Source organism: Lepidothrix coronata, unplaced genomic scaffold, assembly GCF_001604755.1.
Source record: "Lepidothrix coronata isolate B3197 unplaced genomic scaffold, Lepidothrix_coronata-1.0 Scaffold202, whole genome shotgun sequence".
NCBI lineage: Eukaryota > Metazoa > Chordata > Aves > Passeriformes > Pipridae > Lepidothrix > Lepidothrix coronata.
Genome location: NW_016690382.1, coordinates 289471 through 308667, shown reverse-complemented (window position 1 = coordinate 308667; position 19197 = coordinate 289471). Strand labels below are relative to the sequence as shown.

Sequence of the window (19197 nt, the reverse complement as noted above, 5' to 3'; positions counted from 1 at the left end):
GGAGCAAAATAGGGAGATCTGCCTCCTTTTTCTCTCTTGTTAAGGAAGGATTCTCAAGAAATGCTTTTCTTGGGAACAACAGGAAAGCTTGACTTAATTGCTGCTCTAAATATATGCCTATGGCCCCTGAAAGGCCCAGCAGGATATAAAGCCACCAGTTACCAGTTCTCATTTTTGCCAGAACTTCAAAGTGTTTCCTTTTATGCAGTAATCTTAAAACTAGTCCAAGAAAACACTCACGCGATTACTTAGATATTCCAGTTATGCCACCAATATGGAAACTTAAATTAGGATATTTTCCACAGGCAAAGCTTCCATTGTTAGTTAAACATGATGGTCTCCTGCTTGCTTGTGGGGAAGATACAACCTCCTTTCCATGGCCTGAGAGGTGGTTGCAGCTCAAAGCTGAGCCAAGTGTGATGACTGAGGACTAAGAAAATGGTACCTAAACCTAGTCACCTAAGTCCTATTCAGACTTGAAAAGCTTTTTAATCATAGTTATATCCTTCTCTGGAAGAGAAGCTTCACGTGGACCAGCCAGTATTAATTTAATAAACACTCTGTTGTTTTAGTGTTTGAGATTACAGTTCCCATTGTTATCAGTCGTGCATTGTGTCCAGACTTTATCGGTAGAGATAAAAGCTCATTTACCTCCATTGATTAAAAGTAAAATTATTCAGGCAGGGCCTGATCCTATCCCCCAAGTCTTAGTCACTTTTTGAAAGCATTGTGAGTTGTGGTTTCCCCTGTCTCTGCCCGTGTGGCCCATGTGATCTGGCAATGCCTTTATTTTGTTAGTGAGGCCATTGCTCAGGTTTGATTCATGTGTGCTCAACAAACCACAGCTGCTGTGCTCCAGAGGTTGTAACTGTATAATATCAATATGTTATAAAATTGAGAGGGATGTGGGGGTTTTTTGGTCGGGTTGTTTTGGGACTTTCTTGATAAGTGCAGTTATGGGGCAGGGTCTGACATATTTAATATTTGCTGCTGGAATGACCTCACAGTAGCACTTGACTTTGCAGTCAAGCCAAGGTAGGTTTGTGCCTTGGCTGCTGGGCCCGGGAGAGCCACAGCAGATGCACCAGGTCCTGGTCAGGAGGAAGTCCTGGAACACCAAACAACAGCCACCAGGGCCAGCAGAGACCCGTCACACTTGAAGTGGTTTCAAGGACTGCGGGATGTGTGGTCAGAAGTGAAGAGATCATTCAAGGATGGTTTAGACGTAGAGAATTCCTCCTGGTTAAGCAAATATCCTGCTGAGTTTCTCCTGGAAAATAGTTCGATGTGTAAGGCTGTATCTTTTCCAGATTATAAGGGATGGGATGTAAAAGAGGAAAACTTGTAGTTCTCCGAACTTAGAAAGCATGTGGGCCTCAAGCTCTTTTCCCAGTTGGAAAATTTGCTGTTAAGAAAAGGAAATAGATTTTTGTAAAGCAATATTTAATTCAAGCATTTGGCTGATTCTCCTGCTGCAAAGTTTTTAAGTCAAAAGTCTGATTCATTGATGTGGATCTGGAATGAAAGGGATTATGAGAGGAAGTAGACTCTGAAGTTAGAAAAGCTGGTTTCTTGTCCACTAAGCACTTTTTTCCTACTCATCAAATGTATATTTGACCTGTGTTTCTATTTTAAGTGTTGTAGGGAAACTTACTCCTACACGTCTGCCTTTGCTCTTTCTCTGCCCATTGTCATCAGTTCTGCCATGGGTGTGTTCCATTTTACTCTTGCAGAAAGGGATCCTGATCTTTCCACATTTGGAGAAGTTTCTGGACATGATGTTGTTGTACAGATGCTGGGAATTTATACATTTAGTCCATTAGGTTAGAGAATGGAAAATGGGTGGTTTGTTAGTCTTATTACTCATTAAAAGCCTTTGTTACAGCAGCGCCCTGTTCACTCTGGGATGATCTGCAGTGGTGCAGGCGCTGGGGGAGCCGTGGCCTGTACCTTGCTTTTGTTGTGTGTGGTCGTGTATCCTCACAGGTGTGTGTTGTGTTCAGGATTCCTACAAGGATCTCTTTGGGGATCCATCTGAAAACTTTTATTTTGGCAGTAAGGGCAGTCTCCCTCTGTCTGTCCTTGCCTTGTCCCTGTTGCGTGTGTGACCCCCAGCTCCTGCTGTCCACCATCCCACTCCCTTCCAGCCTCCAAAGCCTTCCTTTTCCCCATGTTGGTACTCCCATTCCTAGGTCTTGGAGACCTGGCAGCCATCAATGTAATGTCACCTAAAGCATCCCATAACATCATGAGTGGTGGCTGTGAGTGCTTTTCCTTGCTATGTCCATAAAGCAGCTACAAAGAGACTATTGGAGGAGGCAGGTCTGCGTCCCACCCGGCTCTGTTACTGTGGAGCTGTGATGGATTTACTGCTCCCATAAATGCAGCAGATGGCATTGCCAAACCCAGTGGTTTATCTGAGGCCACCCTTGTGCTCTGCAAAAGATAGCTCATCCTTGGAGAAAAGAACAATGGGGGGTTTCCCTGAGTTTGCAGTAATTATTTTGGGAGTAATTATATTGCTCAAACGAAAGAGAGCTGCTGCTTGGTTTGTGAGAAAATGGAGATAAGAACAAGGGGGGTTAAAAGTGACACGTCTTCAGGCAGACAAGGGTGGGGGCACTGAGACACCAGCCCTGCCCCTGCTCTGGAGAGCGGGGAGAGCATTGGTGATGGGTCATGTTCACCTTGGGGCCAGTAATTAGCCAGGTGGGAGTTTCCCACTAGAATTGAGGATGTCCTGGGAGGTCTCCTGGAATAGAGAGAAAAGAGGGGGTTTGGGCAGTGCAAAAGACCTCTTCATTTTTCTCCCAGTTTTCACGATGTAATTCATGCTTTGCTCTGTAAAGCACTGTGATATAGTTTGTATACATTATGTAAAATAAGTTGTATTCTATTACATTGAAGAAATACAAATATAAAATAAAGTCAAAGGATGGAGTAAAGTAGCTGTGTGGTAACTGGACCCCCAGTCCCCAATTGCACTGTTTGTCCCATTCCCTAGGACTGTGGTTGCAGGTCTCTGCCATCCCTGGAATGATTTAGGAGTTTTCCACATGACGATACGATGTTAAATACAGACTGTCCCGGATGAAAAGGGAAGCACAGATCAAGTTCTGTCGCACATCACTCACCAGCAGAGCCTGTCTCCACGATCCCAGGCTCCCCTGCTGTTTGTGGCACTGAGCGACTCTTGTGTCTCAGGGATTTTCAGAAACAATTTTCAACTGTGCTTCAGTTTTTTGAGGCTGGAAAAGCTGCATTACATCTCCAGGCACAACTGCTACGAGGACCCTTTAGGGGTAGTACCTGTAATGGGACAGCACGTGGCAATTTGTAATCTAGGGAAAGCGAAACCCTGAATCTCCAGAGTCTGGATGGAGGGAGGCTGGGAGGGCGGTGAGGAGGGCTGAGAGCACTTCGCATGGGCAACTTGCTGTTGAAAAAGTGGAATCTGACCAAAAATGCCAAGGTGAATATTTTATGGGAAAAAAGATGTCGTTGTGAGCTGCCTGGCACCAGGGAGAGACCCTGCTTCTGCATGTCATCCCCGAGACGGGAGTTGCAGCCCGAACCCCCATCACGTGTTGTGGGACAGCCACCCTCCCAGCGCAGGCGGGAGGAAGAGCCATAAATCCCAGCGGCTCCTGAGCACGACTGACGGGGCGGAGGAGTCGGACTTTTGGCTCTGTGAGGGCTGCCAAGGAGGTCAGCACAGGGGGCTCCATGCACAAATCCTTCTGCTCTGTGGGAATTTCCCTCTTGAGCAACTGCTGCACTTTTTAACCCGAAGATTAATGGAAGGGGCCGTGGAAAGGGCCAGAGTGCCGGGTATTAGTTCATTAGTCTCCAAGCAAACATGCAGCCGGTGAGTCACCAGCGCTGCTTCCTGCGCGCTGATGCTGTGCCTGGAGCTCTCCCAGAGCCGAGCGATCCGGCCCAGCCCTGCAAAGGCTGGGAACTCGTGGGACCAGATCACTGCATGCTGCGACTGCGGGCTGCTAATGCTATAAAATGAAAACTAATCTAGATTAATTACACTGCACATGTTATTCATCTATAATCCTGCTGCTTGGCCTCTTTCCCTCCCAGCATAGCTGCCCATTGTTTTCTTTTCCTCTCTTAAAGTGTCTTTGACTTCCTTTCCGTGTCTTCCAAGGGCTGGGAAGCTGAAGGTGCCCACTCTGCCCATTCTGCTGGGGCAGACCCCTATCTGAGTATGTGGAGGCATAAATAGCCAGTTGGAGCTGTCCTTTGGCTTTGATGGGTCACCAGCTGCAGCAGTGGCTTGAGATGGCAGCGAGGTGCTGCAGCACAACGGGGTGGGTGTCTGGAAGTGCTCCTAGTCATAGAATCAAGGAATATCCCACATTGGAAGGGGCCCACAAGGATCATTGAGTCCAACTCCTGGCCCTGCACAGGGCAACCTCGAGACACTGGAAGTGATGGTCTTGCAGGGGGATGCACACATGATGTGTGTTCCGTGATGTTACTCTGAAACAGAGCATCGTGTCAAACCAGTCATCTTCCTCACGTGAAGTATGTGCAAACTCGGGTGCAGTCCCAGACACAGCACTTTGGGGAGAGCCAGCCCTTCACTGCACTGCAAAGGCCTGGAGGGAGAGAAGCAGAGCTGGGGCAAAATGCCGGAATTTTTCATTCCTGAAACACAGCTCTCATCTGCAGTGCTGCCCCATGGCCAGGGAAGAGAAGCTCCAACCTCAGGTCCAGGGCTGGAGAGCTGGGGGCAGGTGGCCCCAGCCGGCCAGGAGGCCCCTCCAGCTCATCCTCGACTGCAGGGTCCCGGCACAGGGTTTGTTTAGCAGCAGGTCGGGGGTTGAGCTCGGAGGGACCTGCAGCCATCGAGACTGAGCATCATCACCTGCTTGTGTGGCTGTAGAAGGCTGTCGTCTTTCCCACTGCTCTGCTTGGAACAGTCTCAGCTCTGGTAAATCTGTTGCTGTGATAGGTGCTAGGAAATGAAAAGGTGTCAGTTGGACAGAGCAGCGTGTAGGATAAGATCTGGTTGCCGTCTGGTGCCTGGGGCAGCATTCCCAATGACTCAAGTGGGAGAAGCATCAAGACCCTGATCTCCTGAGATGATGAAGATCTAAGACTTGCTAAATCTGGACAAAATAAGCTGTACTTTTGTTTAGCTGTGAGTTGTTTCAGGCAAGAAGAGACTTTGAAAGAGTCTTACTGCGTCACAAAGGATTGTTTCACTTTCATGTGATGCCAGTGGGATCAGCAGACACTCTGGTGGGGTCCCAGAGTGAAGTGCCCAGGGGTCCCCAGCCCCCTCAGGAGCAGCAGTGTGTTATGGGCATCATTCAGGTATTTTCCAAAATGTTCCGAAGTATTTTCTCTTGCAGTCACTTCCAGCAGGTGTTTTTAAGTGTGGTGACCATTCGTTCTTTTCCCAGCCCTTGTTTTTCTCCCCTTTTCACCTGTTTGAACACTGTTGCCACAGGGGAATGGATCAGGAGGGTTCGACCATTGGGCTGGATTTTTTTTTCTTTTTGTTTTCTTTTTTTTTTAACAACTGCATTTTTAAATGACATGTTTATAAGTATGGACCTAGTTTTCAAAACAAAGTGCACCACTAACTTTGCAAACAGCTGTTGCAAAAGAGCCCAGACTAGAGACCTTTTGCATCTGTATCTCTGACTGTGTCCCTGCAAAAGTGGTGTGAGCACAGAGGGTTCCTGGGCTAAGTACTGGAGGGGCTCATGACTCTGTGGGGCAGTAAACAGCTGTGCTTTGAACTGTTGTTTTATCCCAATGTCCCCAGGCAAGCTGGGCCCTAACTTGAGCAGTCACTTGACTTGGAATTGGTGAAAATGCTGAACCCCTGGGGAGGACCCCCTTGGAGGCCAGGGACCCTCTTAGCAGGGAAGAGGCTCCATGGTAGAAGAACTGACAGCACTGGGCAGTAGTTGGGGTTTTGAGGGACAACACGGAATGGATATCTTGGCATAACTGAATGCCAGAGATGTTCCCTGCCACCAGTTGCAGAGGAGGTCTCTGCTTATCGTCCCTTTGTGGGGTCACGCTCTTCCACCAGCTCAGACATGCCCAGCAACACTCTTCCTTGAAAAAATATGCAATTTCTTAAAGGGTTTAAATACAGTGACTTGGGGAATTGTTGTCTTGGTGAAACGGACCCTGTCCACACATGAACCCCTTCCCCCTGCACCTGCTCCCCAGCGAGCCCCAGCCTTGGGAAGCCACAGCGTTTACCAGCAAAACCAACACATCTGCAGGTATGTTTTCAGTGGCACTTTGTGCATCTGCTTTAAATTATAGCAAGGGGTCAGCTGTGTTTAAATGGACTCAGAGGTGAGACCAAAGAAATGAGGCTTAAAATTCAAAGCAATCCGACCTGCCCTGCCATGGTGTAATGGTCTGAGTAACGTGCTGGCCTGGAGCCACCTCCCTGACTCCTGGGAGAGATGCTTTAAAAGCTCCTCACATGGGCAGTTCAAATGATGTGCACATGGGGGGAAAAGAAAATAGTGTTTAATTGAAACTCTGCACATGTATATATGTTTTTAGGATAAACAAAACAGACTGGGCAAATATTTATTTCTGCCCCTACTGCTACAAAGCAAACTTTCCCACAGCTTTTGACAGAGATAATCTGTTTTTTAGCCATGATGGTGAATTTGTAACGACAAGTTTTCGTTCTGAATGTTTCGGGATTTCCTGATTGGTTCTCACGCAATTATTTTGATTAACAATGAGGTTTTCAGACCAACTTGAAAGGGTCTCGAAGGCTTAAGAATAACCTGGCTCTTGGTTATTCCTCTCACTGGGATTATTTTCTGCAGCTTTCTAACACTTGAATCAGATTCTTTGGAAATCAAAGAGAACTACATCTTAAAAATATTTCATATCTCCACCCCCTTCTGAGAAGGGTTTCTTTAAGTTTAGAAAAATGCTTATACCCATATCAAAAAAAGAAAAACATAGGACTGTGATAAGAATGAAAACCAAATGTATTTTTTTTAAAATGAAAAGATGTATTTTTAATAAAAAAGATTAATGCCTTAGATGGTCATTTCTGTGAGAAGGCAACATCTGAAAACAGAGACTGAGAAGTATTTAGGGCATTTCTGATTAACAAAGAAATGAAACCTCATACTTGGAACCTCTGGATGTTTCTCTTTCGTTTATAAACATAGGAGGCATCTTAAGGAATTAGGAAACATCTATTAAGGCTGTTTGCTCAGATATCATAGTTCTTATCATTTATATTTTTTACCCTTTTTTTAAGATGATGTGGAAATCTCAGACTACCTTTAGAGTCTGAATGCCAGCAGATCCCCTCCTCACCGCCTGTCTCTGTACAGGGAACAGCCCTCAGGAGTTCCCATTCCCGCCAGAAAATGCCTTCAACAGCAAGTATCCTTAAGTAAAAGGGATGTATAATGTGCTTGGACCCAGTGTATCCTGGGCAGGGAGTGCACCTCCTTGAACTGCCCCCAAAAATATCCACAGACCACCAGGCTCCGGCTCATGGACAGGTGAAAAATAGGAGCCCTGGCTTCTGCTCGCAGGAGATGCACATGGGGTAACCCAACCACTCTGTTTTCAGCTGAGAAGTCACCTTTAATGCAACTGCTTAACTGACATCAGGAAGGGCTATGGCCAGGCTGGTCTGAGTGCTGGAGCTGCCCTGTGCTTCACGCTGCCCATCCCAGCACTGGCACTGCCATCCTTCAGAGAACCAGAGGGGAAGGTGGAAGGTTGGTGCCAACCAGGTGAGCCTAAAATTTTGCACTGTGAGACACCTGCTGGGACAGGTCTTGCATTCACCATACACGTCCTATATTAATTTGTCACCTTATAATAAATTAAAGATAATAGTGGCTTTAAGCATCATAGTGGCAGAACCCAGTGAGGACTGAGTGGTTTGATACAAGCTGAGAAGCCTATAAATTAAAAAAAACCCAAACAAATAGTTTTTGCTTTCCCTGACAGTGAAACTTTCTGAGTTCAAGCAGTTCCCCAACCAAACTGTCCAAGTTTAGCAAACACACCAGCTGAAGGTAAGTACGTAGCAGCGTATTTTCTTTCACACTGCAGAAAGTGGAAACATAAGCCATGTGTCTGATGTCATCTCCATACAGAGGGGTTTGAAACACTGGCTCCGGTCTGAAATACCATTACTTTTACAGTGGACTTTTGAAAAGTCTATTATTGCTGCTAGTATTATGTGTATGTATTTTAAAAGTAATTTCCCTGGACTCCAATAAAACGTTCTAACAGAGTTTTGTTCTCTAAACAATTTTAACCCTTGTTTCGCCTTTTGGGGAGTACTTTTGGCCCCCGGGCAATGCAGAAGAAAAATTGCTGGCTAAGTAACACCAGATGCAGGAGAGACTGCTGGCCACTAGAGAGCTCCCAGATGAGAAGGTCTTTCAGGCTGAAATACAAATATGTTTTGTAATGAAAGCAGAAACCCTTTTTTACTTTAGGGCACAGGGACCAGCCATGAAACACAGAAAGGTTTCTTGCTTGCACTGCAGCAAGAGGCATCATTATCCATAATTACACTTTTCATACTTGAAATCAAAAGCCCCAAAGCTGCTCTCCCTCCAGAGCAAGGTTTGGAAAATTATCTTAAATGCTGGTTTTGGTGATCTCAGAGATGAATGAAAAGCTGCTGCAGCCTATCAGTAAGGGTGTCTGCACAGGGATTATGTGTCAGCCACCATCTCATGCGCCGTTGATGGTGGAGCCCCAGGGATGCTGTGCCTCACCTGGAATTACAATGCTGCAGTCAGAGCCTCCTGCTCTGGGGAAAAGGGGCAGAGGGGCACCTCTCCCCTCCCTCTCCCTCACTCAGGCTCCTATTATTTGGGACAAAAGTCACCTTTTGTGTAGCTCATGGTGCCTGGGAACTGAAGGGGGCTGGCTGTGGCATGCACCAATGCTCCTTGGAGAATCACCTGGACAGGAAGAGGCTCTGATGGGGCACCCACTCTGGAGGGGCTGGCTGAGGGTCATCTGATTTATATGAGGCTAAAATGCATTGGATTGACTCAGGGGTCTCAGCAAAGCTCATGCCTGGGGAGCTCACAAGTGGAGCCCAGATACTGGGGGCAGGGTGGGACGTGCTGGCGTCAGAGCCATGAGTTACAGGAGTGTTTGTTTGCTCTGAGCACTTTGTCACCAGTGGTGAGGACCCGTATGGATTCCTGTGGATGCACGGGCTGGTGCACTGGAGAGGACGTGGAGGCTGAGCAGGGGTGGGCAGCAGGTGGGCTCAGCACAGCGGGTGCCAGTGTGCCCGAGACAGCGTGCACTGTGCCCACAGGGCACTGCAGAACCCTTGGGTGCATTAGGGCCGTTAGAAAACCTCCAGTGCAGCTTGGCCCTGCTGCCTGAAATGAAATGCTCCTGTCCCTGCCATGTGTGGCCTTCCCGGTGAGTCCCTGCAGCCTCCCCACCCGGCGCAGCCTCCTTCAGAGGAGGCTGGTAAGTGTTCACACCTGCCCTGTTCCCGGAGCTGGGCGAGAGGCAGCCCACCTGTGGCAGCAGCTCCGAGAGCAGGGTTTTGTTTTGAGTCATGATTTCACACCTAACAAGTGGTGTTTGAAGAACCCTTGCAGAGAGCCAGACTTAGCTTAGTTTCCTGGGGGGTAGGAGCTTAAAAATTCCCATCTGCCAGCACTGAACAGGCTGCAGGGGACAGTGTGGTGGCTGAAGGTGAGAGTGAGCCTGCAGCTGGGGGTGGGGGGACAGAACACAGCCACTTGAAACGCAGGAAGTGTTTCCATTGCTCAACAGTCGGTGCAGCAGAGGAGTGCTGGAGGAACATGGAGGTCAGGACTGACATCATCATGTAAGCATTTTATGCATCTTTCTGGAAATAGCAGTATTTTGAGTCCCTGGTGGCTGGCCCTATGCATTATGGTAGTACCACGTGCAGGGGCCAGGGTTGATGCACAGGGAGCTGGAAACCCAGTGGGTTGCGAGGGCAAAACAGAGGCATCTTCTTCCCTCTGCTCCTGCGCAGGCATCTTGGCAGCTGAACCACAAAATCCCAACTCCAGGAACCCTTCTCTGATCAAAGCAAGGAGGTAGGTGGGTGCCCAGGCATGGGCATGGCCAGACTAGGGTTGTCTGGGGCTTCCTGGCAGCAGGCCTGGGGCTGGGATGTTTTAGGGCCGCTCCCCAGTGCGCCCTTGCAGATCTGGGTTTCTCCTCTGCCAGAACTGATTTCCACTCCCTTCAATTTCCCAGGGGCTTGGTGAGAAAGGGAAAAAAGTGCTGTCAAAGGTTTTCCCCTTCCCTTCCAAAGTGTAAGCCCCTGGGGTCCCTGGCAGGGATTTGGCAGCCACAGGAATGTGTGGGAATATGGGAGACTTCAGGACAAGGCTTAATGGGTGTAAGTCGTTAAGAGGAAGCCCTCACCAAGGGCTTCTCTGCATCTCACTCACCCCGAAGTCTCAGAGCAAAACTGTCCATGCCGACCCCCCACATCCTGGTTTGCCTCACGTGGGTGTCCTTGTTCTCAGCAGCCTGGGGCAAGGGTGTGCTCAGCCTCCCTGTCAAGGGACAAGCACAGCATCACAGTATTTCCTGATGTTTTGCCTTCCAGGGCGTGAAGGAGTTAAACTTTTCAGATGGAAAGCGAACTGAAGATCAGACCAGCAGCCTGGTGACCTCCCGCTGCTGGGACAGCAGCAGCTCTCAGCCAAGCCCGGCAGTTCTATCCATCCACCAGCTTGGTGGGGCCACGGGGAGCAGCGGACAGTAGGTGGGTGCGAGGGGCTGCGTGGTTGGGCACCATATGGGACCTGCCCTCTCCAGCGGGACCCCCGGGGCTGGGACTGGAGGGCAATGGCAGGGTGTGAGGGTCCGTGGGATGGAGGGAGCACCGGGAGGGCTGTCCCTGATCTGCTTTCAGAAAAGGGATTGCTCAAAGTGAGCTTGTCCTGACACTGCCAGGGGAACTGTGATTTCTTGCCTTTTGGGACATCCAGTCGGCTGATACCGAGGGTTTTGGAACAGCATAGTTTTGTAACTGAACTGCTTGCATGCAGCAAGGGAGGATACTGTGGGTTTATTTCTCCCTGATGAGGAAGGAATGATGGCCACATTTTTTAATCCTGTCCTCCTGTGATGATCAACTATTTACCAATAAATGAAAAAATTGTTTTAGAGTTTCTAAACAACGAAAGATTTTGATATAAATGGAAATTGTGTGGTTTTTTCCCTTGAACTGAAAACACTGTGATCTGATTCTAAGTAGTGTCAGGCATAGCCTGTTAAGTCTATGTTGTCTCCCTGGCTCTTCATTTTATTGAGCGATAGCAAAGACTCTCTGGTTCAAAGACACAGTGTCAGCATATTGTCAGTGTCAGCATCAGAATGTTTATTTTGCAGTAATAAAGTGGTATAGTCTTACCTAAGGATTTGCATAAACATTTATCATATTTACGTTATCAAATGTAATCATTTTGTGTCATAGAAACAATTCTTCTTGTTCAGAAATCATAGCTGAATCAAAAGTCATGATAATTTCTGGTGTAGAAACAAGGCTTACGCTTACTTAAAAGAAAACCAAGTAGAACCACAACGCTTTAAAATTAAAACTAAAGTAGTGTATCATTCCCCGCGCCGCAAGAATATACTCAACCCTTACGGCGCTGTATGTTTTTCCTTAGAAAGAAACCAGAAAACATATTTCCCTAAAATTTGAGGCTTTTTTTTTTTTTAACTGAAATGCTCTTGAGATGGTTCTGAAGGAGGTTGCCAGGTGGATGGCTGCTAAGCGGTGGTTTCTAACCAGGCAAATGGAACTGCAGTCACCATATTACAGAGTCAGAACAGCTCAAATTGCTCTTTACTGGCCTCCCAGTCGCTAGAACTCGATTCCCCCAAGGTACTTTCTGGCCAGAGATGAGGCTCTTGATTGCAGAAATGCAGATTTCCCGGTAATTGCACTTGATTTATTCTTCCGTATCACAGAGAACAAGTCAGTGTTATTCTTTGGAAGCATGAACACTTCCAAATGCTAACATGTAGGGAGAAAGAAAACAGCAGTTTTTATTATCTTCTTAACAACAGCCCATGAGAATGTGCTCTGCAGAGAGTGCAGCCTGTGAGTCCTCCTGCCTCAGCTCCAGCACCTTTCCTGGGGGCTGCCGGCACAGCCAGAGACCCCTCTGCCGATTGGCCAAAAGCCCAGCAGGGGAAGCAATAATCCAAGTGGGAGGAAAGGAGGCTGTGGGATGTTAAGAGAGGAGCTCTGAAAAGTCATTAGTAGAAATGCAGTGGGAAGCCCCACTCCTGAGAGCACCCTAGAGGCAGCATGTGGCTGCTCAGCGAGATCCATGGGGAATCTGGGGGCACCTCCTCTGGCCAGGCAGCATCTGTTGTAGGTGACACTGGATGGGGCCCTGGTGATTTGTTTCTTAGGACTGCTGGGAAGGGATTCTGGATGCTGTGGCTTTTGGCATGAGGCTCATTGGCTTAACACCTTCCTACAGTGGTGGGGTTTGCCCTGCAGACATCCCTGTCTGCCCCTTATTGTCCATAACTGATGTCACAGAGAAAAATATCCGTACGTATATGGCAATTTGTCCAAGGGGAGCAGAACCTGCCCAGGCAGGTGGGGTTTATTCAGTAGGGCCTTAATGGTACTCCCATTCAAGTGGTAATAAAACTCCCATTGACGTTTTTCATTTACTTATGACTTTCCATGGACTCTGGATTAGCACTGCAGCCGTGCCTGGAGTGTGCGAGTGTGCGGGGGGTGCACAGCGCAGAGGAGTCTGCTGTATCCTGTTTTTGTAAAGGGCTTTTCCTCTTAGTAGTTGTAGTGAAAACAAACATGAGAGAGAACAATGGGATTTTTTTTTTCTGTTTTCCTCTACATTTTTAAATACAATAAAAAAGCCTATTAAAATTAAATAAAGCATGATAACAAAAAAAAGGGATTCCTATATGTTAACGAGGAAAATAAGCGTAACTACGTGAACAAAGGTCATTTGCCTTCTTGATGTCAGCCTGTATTTTTGCAGTTGAAATCCTATTCATTGAAAACCTTGTGAAAACAGGCACTGGTAGAGCAGAACAATGCCTGTGCCATAAAGCTGTTATCTGTAATAGAGGAGGGTCAGCCTCACACCTCAGAGAAACACCCTCGTGCGCTGCTGCAGCATTCTGCAGACTTCTGAGTCGTCATTTCAGCAGGGAGCAAAGGGGAGTCCACAGAAAGGATTTCCTTTCTTCAGATAAACACAGAGATATTGTATTTGTTGTGTCTAAAATATTTTGCTGTGGTCACATATGGATAGTTCTAGTTGCTGTAAAAATGGAAGTGATACTAAAATGTTAATTCTTTCTAGGAATTAGAAACTAGGAGTAAAACTTGGAATCACTGTTCATAGGACGAATGGAAACAGGGACTGAGATGAGGTACAATATAAAAGGTGGTGCAACCACCTTAAACTGCTCTTATTTAAATTCCATGTGTTTTAGAGAAACATCTGACACTGATTCTTCCATATGAGAGGTGGAGGATCTACCATTAAGAGATGGCTAAGGGTACAGTTAGTTGTTCACAAGGTCAAGTTGCTGCTATTTGAATATGTATTTCTCTATTGCATGGCTGCTTAGCTGCAGCTTTCTGCCTTTTCCCCCAGGAAGTGGGAAACCCTCACCTCTGACATTGCTCTCTCCATGCAGGTGCTGCAGCTCGTGACCACTTCTCAGCAGCAGATCAGGCTCCTGAAGCCCTTCGCTACAAGGTGGGTTTCCTATGTCATAGCCATCATCCTCCTTGCTGGCCTCCCTTTTCTCACTGTCCTTTCTGAGTGGCACATACCACATGAGGATGCACTTTTCCAGTGTGTTTCCATGGAATGAGATTATTCATGCCACTGACAAAGTCCGGTATTCTTCTGACAGAGGAACTTGCACTTTATTTTTAGAAGAGACCACATCCAGGGCTCTCCAGATATCACAGACTTAGTTTCACTTTGTGTTTGGGTATCATCCGTTTATTAAATAATGGCTGCTTGTCACTGCTGCCTTGAGTGTGGCTGTGTGTGGACACAAGATGGGGACACCTTCCAGGCCCTGTCTATCAGTGGGGAGATAAGAAAGGCTGAGGACATACTGGTGGGACCAGATTTCATCCCAGTGAGTTTTGTTTCTGTTGAGATCAAAGTGCTTCGTGAAATCAATATGAATTTGAAGAGATTATGTTAAGAGTGGGAGAAAGGTGCAGTAATGTCAAAGTACCACATTCAGTGTTATTTGGGGTGTAAGATTTTGGATTTATTTTGAAACAATGTATGCTTTCGAGAATTGGTTTGCTTTTATTCTGTTCTAACACAAAATACAAAGTCCAAAAGAACAGTTTTGAATTGCATGAAACTGAGGGGAGCAGCTTTTTGCCATCCTCCTGAGAACTGTATGAACTGGGGCTTTGACTCTGAGTCATAGTGATGCTAAATTTAAAAAGCCTTTCAAAGTAGGGCTCAGCCTTTCTCACAACTCTCTTCATAAGAAGCTCAATGTTGAAGCGATAATGTTCAGAACAAAGAACACTTAGGATAAACATTTAGCTTGTACTAAATAAATTACATTTGGTCTTACAGTCACGTTATTGGTGACAGCTTGTACAGCCTGCACCCTTCCCCTGTAATGCACCAGAGCGAAGCAAATATACATTGTTGGGAAAAATTCCTTGTCTTTTGTCAAAGAGCCCAACTGCTGTCAGCAAACATATTGTGGGAATATGAATCTGGAAACAAACAGATCATTAGAGGGTGAATTAAGGTTTTGTGATTTAATTCTAAACATATTGAGTGAGGGAACCAGAGATGTGCAATGCCAGAAAAACTACGCACCAAAAGGTTTTTTTCTTTAATGAAAGCTGGTATTTTTATTGAATACAAAGTGATTTGGGTGACAAAGATGGTTACATATGGAAAAAATGAATTTCTGCTTGTTCTGGAGAATTATGAAGATCACTTGATTAGAAATAACATTGTGCCGATGCAAGTCTTACATTCTTTCCTTTGTGGAAAATATTCATCCATTTACAGAATTTTATTAACAGAGTACAATAATTTTCCAATGTTAAAAAAGAATGTATATAGAGGACCTCTGCTTGCACAGAAAACAGTGACCTGGGCTTGTGCAGTCACATCTCTGGCTGGATTTCATCTGTGCTTTGCCCTGTTGCAATAGTAACAGGGTTGAGAAAATAAAACAACTTCCCTGATCAGAGCATCCCTGGTGGGAAGAGCCTGAGCTGGGGTCATGGTACTGCCCAGCCTGCTCTGACTGCTGGAGCCACTTGGGTCAAGGATTGTCAGGAAGGCAGGGAGCCAGAGGAGCTCTTTGGAGGTCTCCTGAGAGGACTTAGAAATCATCTGTGGAATCCTGGAGGGCACAACTGTTCTCAGCCTTTTAGAGAAATGCAGTCACAGCAGGGCAGGAGGAAGGGAGCCAGGCCCCATTCCCCAGCATGAAACCCTGCATCCCCTGGGATGGACTGTGACCAGGCTTGTCCCTCTTCTGGGCTTTAGTTCTTGTGACACATCTCAAAGCCCTCCCCCGTGTCTGGACACATTACTGTGGAACGGATATCCCGATCTGCCTCCGCAGGGACAGCCACAAGACAGTCTGTGCCCTTGTGTATTTTGGCAGATGCTGGAGCTTGCACTCTCAGGGAAAAGCTGCTTTGGTCTCTTCCCTTGCTATAGCCAGACAGCTACTGTCTTGGCCCTACTGCTATCCTAGTGGCAGCCTGAGCTTGCTTCACTGTGCTTGAGAGAAGGTTAGGGCAAGGAAGCAGCAGGACATCTCCACATCAGAATGCCCCACCAAGCCCATGCAAACCTGGAAGCCTTCAAAGGCAGCTCCTCTTGTCTGGCACCTTTCCCTGGAGCACTTTCTTCAGGCAATAGCAGTTCTGCCATTAGTGGTCACATCTAATGATGGTCTGAGGTGGTCAACCTTGTTTACCCTCTAGCACATCCAAGCACATCCTGGTTTCCCTAAAATTCAAGGATTTGCTTCCTGCAGTGTTCAGAGTTTCCCACCTGCTCAATTAACCCAAATACAAATAGGATATTAGAAAGTGGAGAAAAACATTAATTTCTGAAAGTCTTTGACAAGATACCAAAACATTCCTCTTCCTCAGGAGCAGAAAGATGTTTTTATTGAAGTAAATCACCCTGGAAAGCTGGCTGCAGCCCCATGAGCTGCTTGTGGCTGGGGAGACCCTCCCTGGGGGGAAAGAGGAGCTCAGACTTGGAGGTGGCTTCAGCTGCCCCTGCCTGCTACGTGCCAGAGTCTTTCTCAGTGCCGTCAGCACATCTTCTCTTGTCTGGCCCTTCTGCTGTGCTGTTTGCAGTGTGGTCAGGCTTCCAGTTATTTCAATACTGAGTTTTATATGCTGTTAATTTTATAGCGAGGCAGAGGTTCATCAATACTTTCTGCTATTTCCTCACTTCTCTCACAACACTGGTTCAAACAAACCAAAAACCCCAGCCAGCTCTGTGAATCCAGCCCAGTACTCAGGGTATAGTCACGAGGGATGCACAGAATGTTCCAATACTCATCCCAGGGTGAAGGAACAGCTTCTTGCTGCCCTTCATTTCCACCTGGGAGAGAGCACTGATGCAGGGGCAGGCTGTGAGAACAAAGGAGCACTGCCTGGAGATGTTGGGTTGTCACGAGAAGATACCAGGTGATAGTTTCAGAAAATATGCCCATCGGGATCTGAGGTTCAGAAGCGCTAATGGCAGAGATAGTGTGTTATTTATTGCAAACAGGCATTTGCAGTGGCCTCAAAGGTCTGGGTGTCTGACTGCCCTACTACATGTATCAAAACCCTTCTTAAGAGTTTCAGCCTCAAATTTAGCCTCCAAAGCTAAACGGTGATGGTATCACATTCGCTTTTCATTTCTGTGTGGGCACTGTGCCCATGCAGTTACAACACAGCTGAGTCTGATTTTCGTATAGTTCATTGTTTACTTATGACTTACTATAAAGTTGAGCTTGTCTTATTTATGAGCAGCCATGAAGATATGGGATTTCATCCACTGGGTGATGACTCATTCATTGGGTTGGACTCTTTAGCTCTTAATACGTGACATATTTTGGACTATTGGATGAACAGCCATTTCTGCATGAGCCCAAATTAAATGAGGTGAATGGAAATAATTAGTTGTTTGTTTTTAAAAATCATGTTTGTAGCTGGGTTTGTGCTGGTTCAGCTCCCAGCTCATTCTACCAATCTACACAAGGGCAGGATGAGTTGCTATTTGGATATGGTGGAGAGGTGATGTACAGCATTTCAGAGTCAGATGTCTAAACATGTCAGGAGTTACTTTGCTTTGTTTCTGTTGCACAGGGAAAAGCTTTGTGGCACTGGAGCATTTGGTACTTTCTATGAACTTCAATGACTACAACATTTCTTGTGCTGCTGCAAACAATTTGAGAAACTAATTTGTTAAATCACTCATAAAAATCTCGTGTTCTGTCTGTGATAATAAAGCTCCTCATCTGGAAAAAGAAATACAAATCCTCAGAAAAAGCAGCTCAGCAGGAGTGTACTTCAGCCACTCTTGTCTCGGGCATGCTCTCCCCTCCAGTGGGTGCGTCATGCCCCATGAGTTCACAGGAAGGATTCATGCGCAGTCAGAAATATCATGCCTGGTAATGTTCAGCTATGTAAGGAAAATCAAAAGTTTTTAAAACCTTTTCCCCCTCTTCCTGCCCCCGGTTCTGCGGAATGGGACTGGGACCATGGGAAATGTCGGAGTAACTTTGTCGCAGTGAGCGGTTGTTACGGCTTACAAGTTTTCACAGCCAGGAGCCCTGCCAGCAGAAATTTATGCCTCTATTTCAGCAGTAACGATGCTTCCCAGAGCTGTCGGCCGGCGGCCGGCTGGGAGGCTGCGGCGGGGCGTGTGGGGGACTCGCCATGACATAACCACATTCCTGAGGCATGAGGAGATACTCCCAGGCCTCGGCAGGGGCAGCACAGCCCCTTCCCTGCTTCCACCCCACTGCTGCAGTTCCCAAGACTTGGGGTGAGATCAAGTGAACCCGTCAGCTGCAATGGCTTTGGGTGATTTTGGGGCAGAGTGGCTGGAAAGTTGCCCATTGGAAAAGGCCTGGGGGTGCTGATCAATAGTGGCTTAACATGAGCCAGTGCGTGTCCAGATGGCCAAGAAGGCCAATGGCATCCTGGCCTGTATCAGCAATAGTGTGGCCAGCAGGACCAGGGCAGTGATTGTACCCCTGTATTCCTCGTGAGATACCTCAAATCCTGGGGTCAGTTTTGGACCCCTTACTACAAGACACGCATTGAGGTGTGTCTGGAGAAGGGCAATGGAGCTGGGGAAGGGGCTGGAGCACGAATTTGATGAGTGGCTGAGGGAGCTAAGGGGTGATGTCTCTGAGATTAACTCAGTTGATTAGAACGTGGTGCTAATAACACCAAGGTTGTGGGTTTGATTCCTGTATGGGCCATTCAATCGATGTGGGTCCCTTCTAACCCAGAATATTCTGTGTTTGCCCAGGAGAAGAGGAAACTCGAGGGATCTTATGGCTCTACAACTACTTGAAAGGAGGGTGTAGCCAGGTGGGGTTGGCCCCTTCTCCCAGGTAACAAGTGGAAACAGCCTCATGTTGCACCAGGGGAGGTTTAGATCGGATATTATGGAAAATTTCTTCACCAAAAGCACTGTCAAGCACTGGAACGGGATGTCCAGGGCCGTGGTGGAATCACTGTTCCTGGAGGAGTTTAAAAGACTTGTAGATGTGGCACTGAGGTACGTGGGTTAGTGGTGCCTTGGCAGTGATGGGTTAATGGTGGGCATTGGTGATTTTAGAGGGCTTTTCCAACCTAAACGATTCTATGACTCTATGATTTCACCGCCGCAATTTTTTTTGTTTGTTTGTTGGGTTTTTTTCGGGGATTTTGATCAAATTAAACCTATCAAGGCGTTTCGCTGGGGCTTGTCCGGCGACGGGAGCGGCGAGGCCGCCGTGAGGGCCGGGCCGGGCGGGGCCGCCAGGGGGCAGCAGTGACAAGGGTTTGGGGGGGCGGTTCGTTCTTCGCGGCGGGGACGGAGTTGGCTGTGCCCACAGAGACCCCGGGCTGTGCCCACAGAGACCCCGGGCTGTGCCCACAGAGACCCCGGGCTGTGCCCA

At 47.3% G+C, this 19197-nt stretch overlaps 1 long non-coding RNA gene across 2 annotated transcripts in view; it reads left to right on the top strand.

Moving 5' to 3' along the window:
• Positions 1 to 10541: 10541 nt before the first annotated feature.
• Positions 10542 to 19197, top strand: part of LOC108505909 — a 17975-nt gene continuing 9319 nt past the window's right edge. The window contains exons 1-2 of one of the 2 annotated variants that reach the window (XR_001877626.1): positions 10542 to 10764; positions 13705 to 13766. This is a non-coding gene — a long non-coding RNA (uncharacterized LOC108505909). Of the gene's footprint in view, positions 10769 to 13704; positions 13767 to 19197 lie in introns of both variants that reach the window. The other variant, XR_001877625.1, reaches the window with a different exon arrangement.